Source organism: Lactuca virosa, chromosome 2, assembly GCF_052849685.1.
Source record: "Lactuca virosa cultivar CGN04683 chromosome 2, Lactuca_virosa_CGN04683_v6, whole genome shotgun sequence".
NCBI lineage: Eukaryota > Viridiplantae > Streptophyta > Magnoliopsida > Asterales > Asteraceae > Lactuca > Lactuca virosa.
In genome coordinates, this window is record NC_136427.1 from 167,258,166 (window position 1) to 167,265,782 (window position 7,617).

The following is a 7,617-nucleotide window of genomic DNA, read 5'->3' on the forward strand; positions in this document are numbered from 1 at the left end:
GCCCAATAGCATGTTAAAGCTGATAAAGGCCCATTGAGCATGTAATTGGGTCACCTAGACCCAATAAACATGTTTGAATATATTGGGCCCAAAAATCATGAAATTGGGCCACAAAGGCCCAATAGCATGAACAGAAGATTTTGGGCCCAATCGTTGTATCATTTATCTGTTTATCAATTTTAAGTTCGTAGTGTAGGTTTTGTTGTATACCAAATGTTTATTCGCGATGTTAAAAATACTTTGACGTTTGTTTTATAACGAAGCTTTGGTTTATATATATATGTGTATATATCTGTAAACATTTTAAAAACCATGCGTTATAAATTTTATATTCTTCCCCAATAATTTAAATATTAGTCTATTTGACCCAAAAATATTGATTTTGACCAATTCAGCCACTTTATTAGTAAAAATGACACTTTTAGTCCCTTTTGATGAAAATTGACATTTTTGGTCCTTAAACCATTTTTCTTGACATTTTCGGCCCAAACATAATTGAAATAATAATTTCAGCCCAAAACTATTGTATTTGCCGTTTCCAGCCCTTATTTGTAAAAAGTTTACACTTTTGGCCCAAATTTCGTAAGTTTTACATTTTTGACCCTAAAATCCAAAACTTTGCATTTTTAGTCAAATTTTTGCATTAAAGTCATTTTCAGCCCCTGAAATAGTTTATTTATGTTTTAGACTCATATTTTGATAAATTTACAACTTCAGCCCCCAAACTCTACCTTTTTCGCAAATTTTGGGCCCAAAAACCCATAAGGCCCAAATGTAAGCCCAATAACTAAAATTTATGTTTTTGACCCTTTGAAAAGTATTCTTTCCATGAAAATCAGATTTTATATAAATAAATACCATTTTATCCTTATAAAATCGAAAATGACATTTCTTATCCAAATTTTTCTTATTTTTGCAAAAATGACTCTTATAAAGAATCTTTGGCTTTGTTTTTCACTTCTTAAACATAAAGACTCTTAGATATTTGAAGTATGTTGTTTATTATGTATTTGTTTATGTATCCTTCACACTTGAGCCATAGATCTCGAGATATAACAAATAATATCACATTTTCACAACACCAAACCAAAGAAATCACATATAACATGCAAACACATATAGATCAACACATAACACTTGTATTCTCCCCCAAAAACAAGTAAAAATCGAAAACAAGGGGGTATGAACTCACCTTGAGGTTTGTTGGTTCGGTTTTGAGGAAGATGTGGAGAGATTTTTGGTTATACCAACAACTTGGAGGTACTTTCGAACTTAGAGGAGTTCTAAGAAGTTAGATCATGAAACAAAGCTATGTAAGAAGGAGTTTTAGTATTAAGATGGAAGTAGATGTTTGTGTTTGATACCAACTTACCAAAGGTTGAAACAAACTTGATGAAGATCCTTGAGAACAAGTAAATTTCAAGATTTTGATGGAAGAAAGAAGGTGTTCTTGAGAGAATTTGGAAGTGTTTGAAAAATGAATTAGGTGTGTGGGTGTGTTGATGTTCTCGGCCGAAGGATAAGAAGAGAGGGGGGGGAGAGAGGGTGAGGTGATGTGCATGGATACCCTCCATGCAATAGTGAGGTGTCTCATGCACATAATTCACTTCATTTCCTTTTTTTTTTGCATACATATATATGTATATGTATATATGTATGAATGTGTGTATATATATATATATATATATATGTATATGGGCCGATTTTATTGGGATTTAAAAAGGGAAGAATGGGTTTTCTTGGGCCATTCATATCTTTGTTCGAATTTCATAGGCCCATAATTACTTTTTGGCCCATTGGACTTCTTTGGATGGTTCACGGCCCAATTAGCATAAAAGAATGGGTTTTATGGCCCATTAAAGCTAATTAGGTCAATTATGGCCCAATAGGCCCCATTAAGGTAAACCAATTCATTTTGGATCCATTTTGGTTCAAGATGTTAAGTTTCATGAAAGTGGGTCCAATTAGAGCCCATTTAAGGGTTCTAAGCCCAAAATAGTCCAATTGGATACTTATTGGTCCATTAGGCCCAATAAGGAAATCCTAGTCCATAATGGACTTAAACCGGGATTTTCAGGGTTTCCAACCTTTCGTTGACTATTTGAAGTGTTTGTATAGAGTTTTTTATGTAATTTTGTTGTCATTGAATAACATCATGCATGTTTCTAGATTTTGTTTACAATTTTGTCCTTGTTAATGTTTACAAAAGCATAGAATTTCCTGGTTGTGACATCATCCCCCCGTTAGAGGGAATTTCGTCCCGAAATTCTTTTTGAAACTAGATTTGAGAATGCGAGAATAAGTGAGGGTACTTTTGTTTCATCTGGTCTTCGCGTTCCCATGTGAATTCCGGTCCACGCTTTGCATTCCATCGAACTTTCACAATCGGAATGCGAGTTTGCTTTGTACGCTTCACTTCCCTGTCCATGATTTCAACTGGTTCCTCGATGAACAGGAGGTTCTCGTTGATTTCGATTTCTTCCAATGGGATGACAAGAGTTTCATCGGATGAGCACTTTTTCAGATTGGAAACATGGAACACGGGGTGTACGCTGCTGAGTTCGGTAGGTAGCTGCAGCCTATACGCCACTGGACCGATTCGGGCTAGAATCTCGAATGGCCCAATGTATCGTGGGTTTAGTTTCCCCCGTTTCCCAAAACGAATCATCCCTTTCCAGGGAGAGACCTTTAATAACACCCGATCCCCGACTTGGAATTCCAGGGGCTTTCGCCGTTTATCAGCATAACTCTTCTGTCGGTCTTGTGATGCTTGAATTCGAGCTCTGATTTGAACTATCTTTTCGGTTGTTTCACGTATGATTTATGGCCCTGTTAAAGCGTTGTTTGGTGTCTGTCCTCTTGCTAGCTGAGTGTCACCTACCTCAGTCCAGCACAACGGTGATCTACATTTACGCCCATATAATGCTTCAAAAGGAGCAACCTTGATGCTCGTGTGATAACTGTTATTGTATGAGAATTCAATCAGGGGCAAGTGGGTGTCCCAAGACTTGTTGAATTCGATCACACAGGCTCTCAGCATGTCCTCAAGCGTCTGGATGGTGCGCTCACTTTGTCCGTCCGTTTGTGGGTGGTAGGCAGTGCTCATGTCGAGTTGTGTTCCCATAATCATTTGAAGTGATTGCCAAAAGCGTGAAGTGAATCTACTATCTCGATCCGAGATGATAGATATTGGCACTCCATGAAGTCTCACTACCTCCTTAATGTATATCCTGGTTAATCTTTCCATTTTATAGGACTCTTTTATTGGTAGGAAATGGGCGGATTTCGTCAATCTGTCGACTATCACCCATATGGCATCCAATCCATCAGTTGTTTTGGGTAATTTGGTCACAAAGTCCATAGTAATCCTTTCCCATTTCCACTCGGGTATTACCGGCCGTTGTAATAGTCCCGAGGGCTTTTGATATTCCACTTTCACTTTAGCGCAAGTGAGGCACTTGCCCACGTAAGTGGCAATTTCTGCTTTCATATTTGGCCACCAATAATGTTGTTTGATATCTAGGTACATCTTATCTGATCTCGGATGGATGGAGTATCGCGTCTTGTGAGCTTCATTCATGACTACTTCTCTGAATCCCCCAAATTTAGGGACCCAGATTATATCCATGAAATAGTATGCTCCGCGCTCTTTGACTTCAAGGTTCTTCTCCATCCCGTGTAATGATTCACTTGTAATGTTCTCGGGTTTCAATGCATCCAACTGGGCTTCTTTGATCTGCGAGATTAGGTGGGATTGAATGGTTATCGAGAGATTTTTCACGCGACGACTTGAATATTCTTTTCGGCTCAGGGCATCTGCCACCACGTTAGCCTTGCCCGGATGATACTTGATTTCGCACTCATAGTCGTTTAGCAGCTCGACCCATCTCTGCTGCCTCATATTTAATTCTTTCTGATTCAGGATGTGTTGGAGGCTTTTGTGGTCGGTGAAGATGGTGCACTTCGTACCATAAAGGTAGTGCCTCCAAATCTTCAATGCGAAGACCACTGCTCCCAATTCGAGATCATGAGTGGTATATTTCACTTTGTGTGTCTTTAGTTGTCGGGATGCATAAGCTATCACATTCCCACTCTGCATGAGTACACAGTCTAAACCCTGATTCGAAGCATCGCAATAAACTACGAAGTCTTCAGTTCCCTCTGGTAATGATAGTACTGGTGCACTACAGAGGGCTTTCTTCAGGGTTTGGAAGGCAACTTCCTGCTTCTCCGTCCATTCGAATGGTACGACTTTTTGTGTAAGCATGGTAAGAGGCTTGGCTGTCCTGGAGAAGTTCTGGATGAATCTTCTGTAATAGCCTGCGAGACCCAGAAATTGACGAATCTATGTGGGTGTTGTTGGGACTGCCCATCCTTCAATGGCTTTAACCTTGGAAGGGTCCACATTTATCCCTTCTTGGCTGACTACATGACCTAAAAAGTTTACGCTACGGATCCAGAACTCACACTTAGAGAGTTTCGCGTACAACTTTTCGGCTCGCAGGGTTTCCAGAATTTGTCAGAGGTGTCGACTATGTTCTTCTTCGCTTCGAGAATAGACCAGGATATCGTCGATGAAAACGATTACAAAGTTGTCAAGGAATGGATGGCAAACTCGATTCATCAGGTCCATAAATACGGCAGGGGCATTCGTTATACCGAAGGGCATTACAACAAATTCATAATGTCCATAGCGAGTTCGGAAAGCGGTCTTAGGAATGTCCTCATCTCTGACTTTGAGTTGATGATAGCCGGATCTCAAATCTATCTTTGAAATGTAACTGGCTCCTTGCATCTGATCAAATAGATCGTCGATTCGTGGAAGTGGGTAGCGATTTTTTATAGTGAGCTTATTCAGCTCTCTATAGTCGATGAACATCCTAAAGGATCCGTCCTTCTTCTTAACAAAAAGGACCGGAGCTCCCCAAGGCGAGAAGCTGGGTTTGATGAATCCTTTGTTCAAGAGTTCGCTGAGTTGGCTTGACAATTCCTGCATTTCCGCAGGAGCCAACCTATAGGGCGATTTGCCGATGGGAGTAGCTCCCGGTACAAGGTCGATTCGGAACTCGACCTGCCTATCGGGGGGTATTCCCGGGAGATCCTCGGGAAATACGTCTGGAAAGTCACACGTCACTGGGATATCTTGAATGTTTATTTCTTCTTTCGATTTGTCCAAGATGTGAGCAAGGAATGCGCAGTTCTTCTTATGCAAGAACTTATGGGCCTTAATGCATGAGATAAGACGAAGGTTGACGCCGAGTTTATCTCCATAGATGATTAAGGTTTCATGGTTAGGAAGATGAAGGCGAACGGCCTTCTCGTGACACATAATATCAGCATGATGGGGGCTCAACCAATCCATGCCGATGATCACATCGAAACTCCTAATATTCACAGGCATCAAGTTTATTTGGAAAGTGTGGTGGTTTAATTTTAATGTGCACCCTGCATAGATATCCCTAGTTGATTCTGTTTTCCCATTAGCCATTTCCACTGTGAAGGTTTCATTAATCTTCTGGGGTGGTTGATTTAGTAGGTGCTTAAACTTGTTACTAACGAAGCTTCGCTCCGCTCCACTATCGAATAAGATGCATGCATATGCGTTGTTAAGGAGGAACGTACCGGTGACGACAGTGGGGTCCTGAACCGCTTCTCCTTGTCCCATGGTCAACACTCTTACCGATCCTCCGTTCCCTTGATTATTGATATTGGGGCAGTTTCGCCGGAAATGCCCAATCTTCCCACACCCATAGCAGGTGTGACTGTCCCCATCGTTGTTGCTGTTGTTGTTGTTGTTGTTGTTGTTGCGGTTGTTGTTGATGTTGTTGTTGTTTCCCTGTTGTTGGTTATGGGGAGGGTAAGTCCTGCAGTATTTGGTCGTATGACCTTTTCGGTTACAACTGGTACAATGCATCTCCTTACATTCTCCGTGGTGATGGAAATTGCATTTATTGCACTTTAGGAGAATTCTGGAATACTGCTTAGGGGCACTTGGGGTGGATGAGGCTGGAGCATGTGGTTTGGAGGGGACTTGGGTGGTTGCAGCATGAACTGTCACTGTTTGTTGTTTCTTTGAAGACTCTGAGCCTTGTCGTCCCTTCTGTTTGTTATTCTTTCCCTTCTTGTTATCGCTCTCCTTCTTGTTTTCAGTTTCCCCTGCTTTTTCGCTCTTCTTGTTGTTATGGTCGTACAACTTCTTGGCCAACCTCTTGGCGCTGTAGAAGGTTTCAGGGTTTGCGGATATCACGTTCCCTTGAATTGGGGGGTTTAATCGCCAGATGAATCGTTCGATCTTCTTTCCTTCCGAGGTAATCATGAGTTTCGGACTGTGAGGTCCCATAACTCTTGCTCCGTTTTCTGAACCTCGCCACGCGGGAAGTATTCAACCATTAGCATTTCTTTCAATTCCGCCCATGACATGGCATTAGCCAACGGAAGATTCATAGCCTCCACATGTCCATTCCACCAGGTGAGGGCTTGATCAACAAATGTACATGCTGCAAACTTCACTTTGAATTCTTCAGGGCATCCGTATATCTCGAACACCGATTCCACCTTTCCAATCCATCTTTTTAGGGTTATTACTCCCCCTGGGCCATTAAAGGTTCGCGGTTTGGCGTTGGTGAAATCTTTGTAAGAGCATGTCTTGGTAGGCCCCTGGTTCATTCCGTTGTTTGAACTTCCGGCCCCCTGTCCATTGCCTCCACCATTGTTTCCATTGTGGAACTGCGACAGCGCTGCTGTGACTGCAGCAGATACAGCCGCTTGAAATGCAACTGAGTTGATTTCTGGTGGTGGCGGTGGTTGATTGTTTCCACGGTTTGGTCTTTGCGGCATCTTGCTGTCATGGAACATAAAGATGTTGAGTATGCATCGTATTTAAGTTGGGAATTCCGTGAATCGATTGTGCATCTAAGTGGCTCCATATATTTGCACCAAATAATAAGAATATAAACAACATCACGATAAAACACATAATATTTTCCACTAATAAATTCTGCCTTTGATACATGAAAATTTGCACGAAAGGGAATACATAAGGGTACAAAATTTGGCAGCATAACGACTCTATGAGTAGTGTGATCACTTAAACATAGAGTCGTCAATACATAACGTAGTGCGCATAAAAGAAACATAACACTAGTAGGTGTCTAACGGTGGTAGCGATTTCATATCCCAAAATGTTGTGCCAATAACTGAGCCATCTCGGTCATTTCCCCGATGACCTCATATATTTCCTGCTCAGCCTGCACGGCTCATGCCTCCATGGCAAATAGCTGTTGCCGAAGTGTGGCGGCCTCTGCCTCCAGAGAACGATCCTCACCAACGAGATTTCCAGGTGGAGCAGGGTGGTCCTGGTGTGCCTCGTTGGTAGGTGGTTCGACGGGGGCTTTGTCTGTGTCTCCTTCCTCCTCCATGTCGTCATCAGTCCCATCAAACTCGTAGTCCGTATCAGTGTACTCGTCGGGCTCAATGTCGGGTGTTGCCCCTTGTCCTTCCTCAGGGTCGTCTTCAATCATTCCGTGGGCTACCAGGGTCTGGTGAAACTGAATGCCTTGATGCTCCTCCTCCATGTTGATTGTGCGAGAAATTTGTGATGAGGAACGCGTAAAGAGG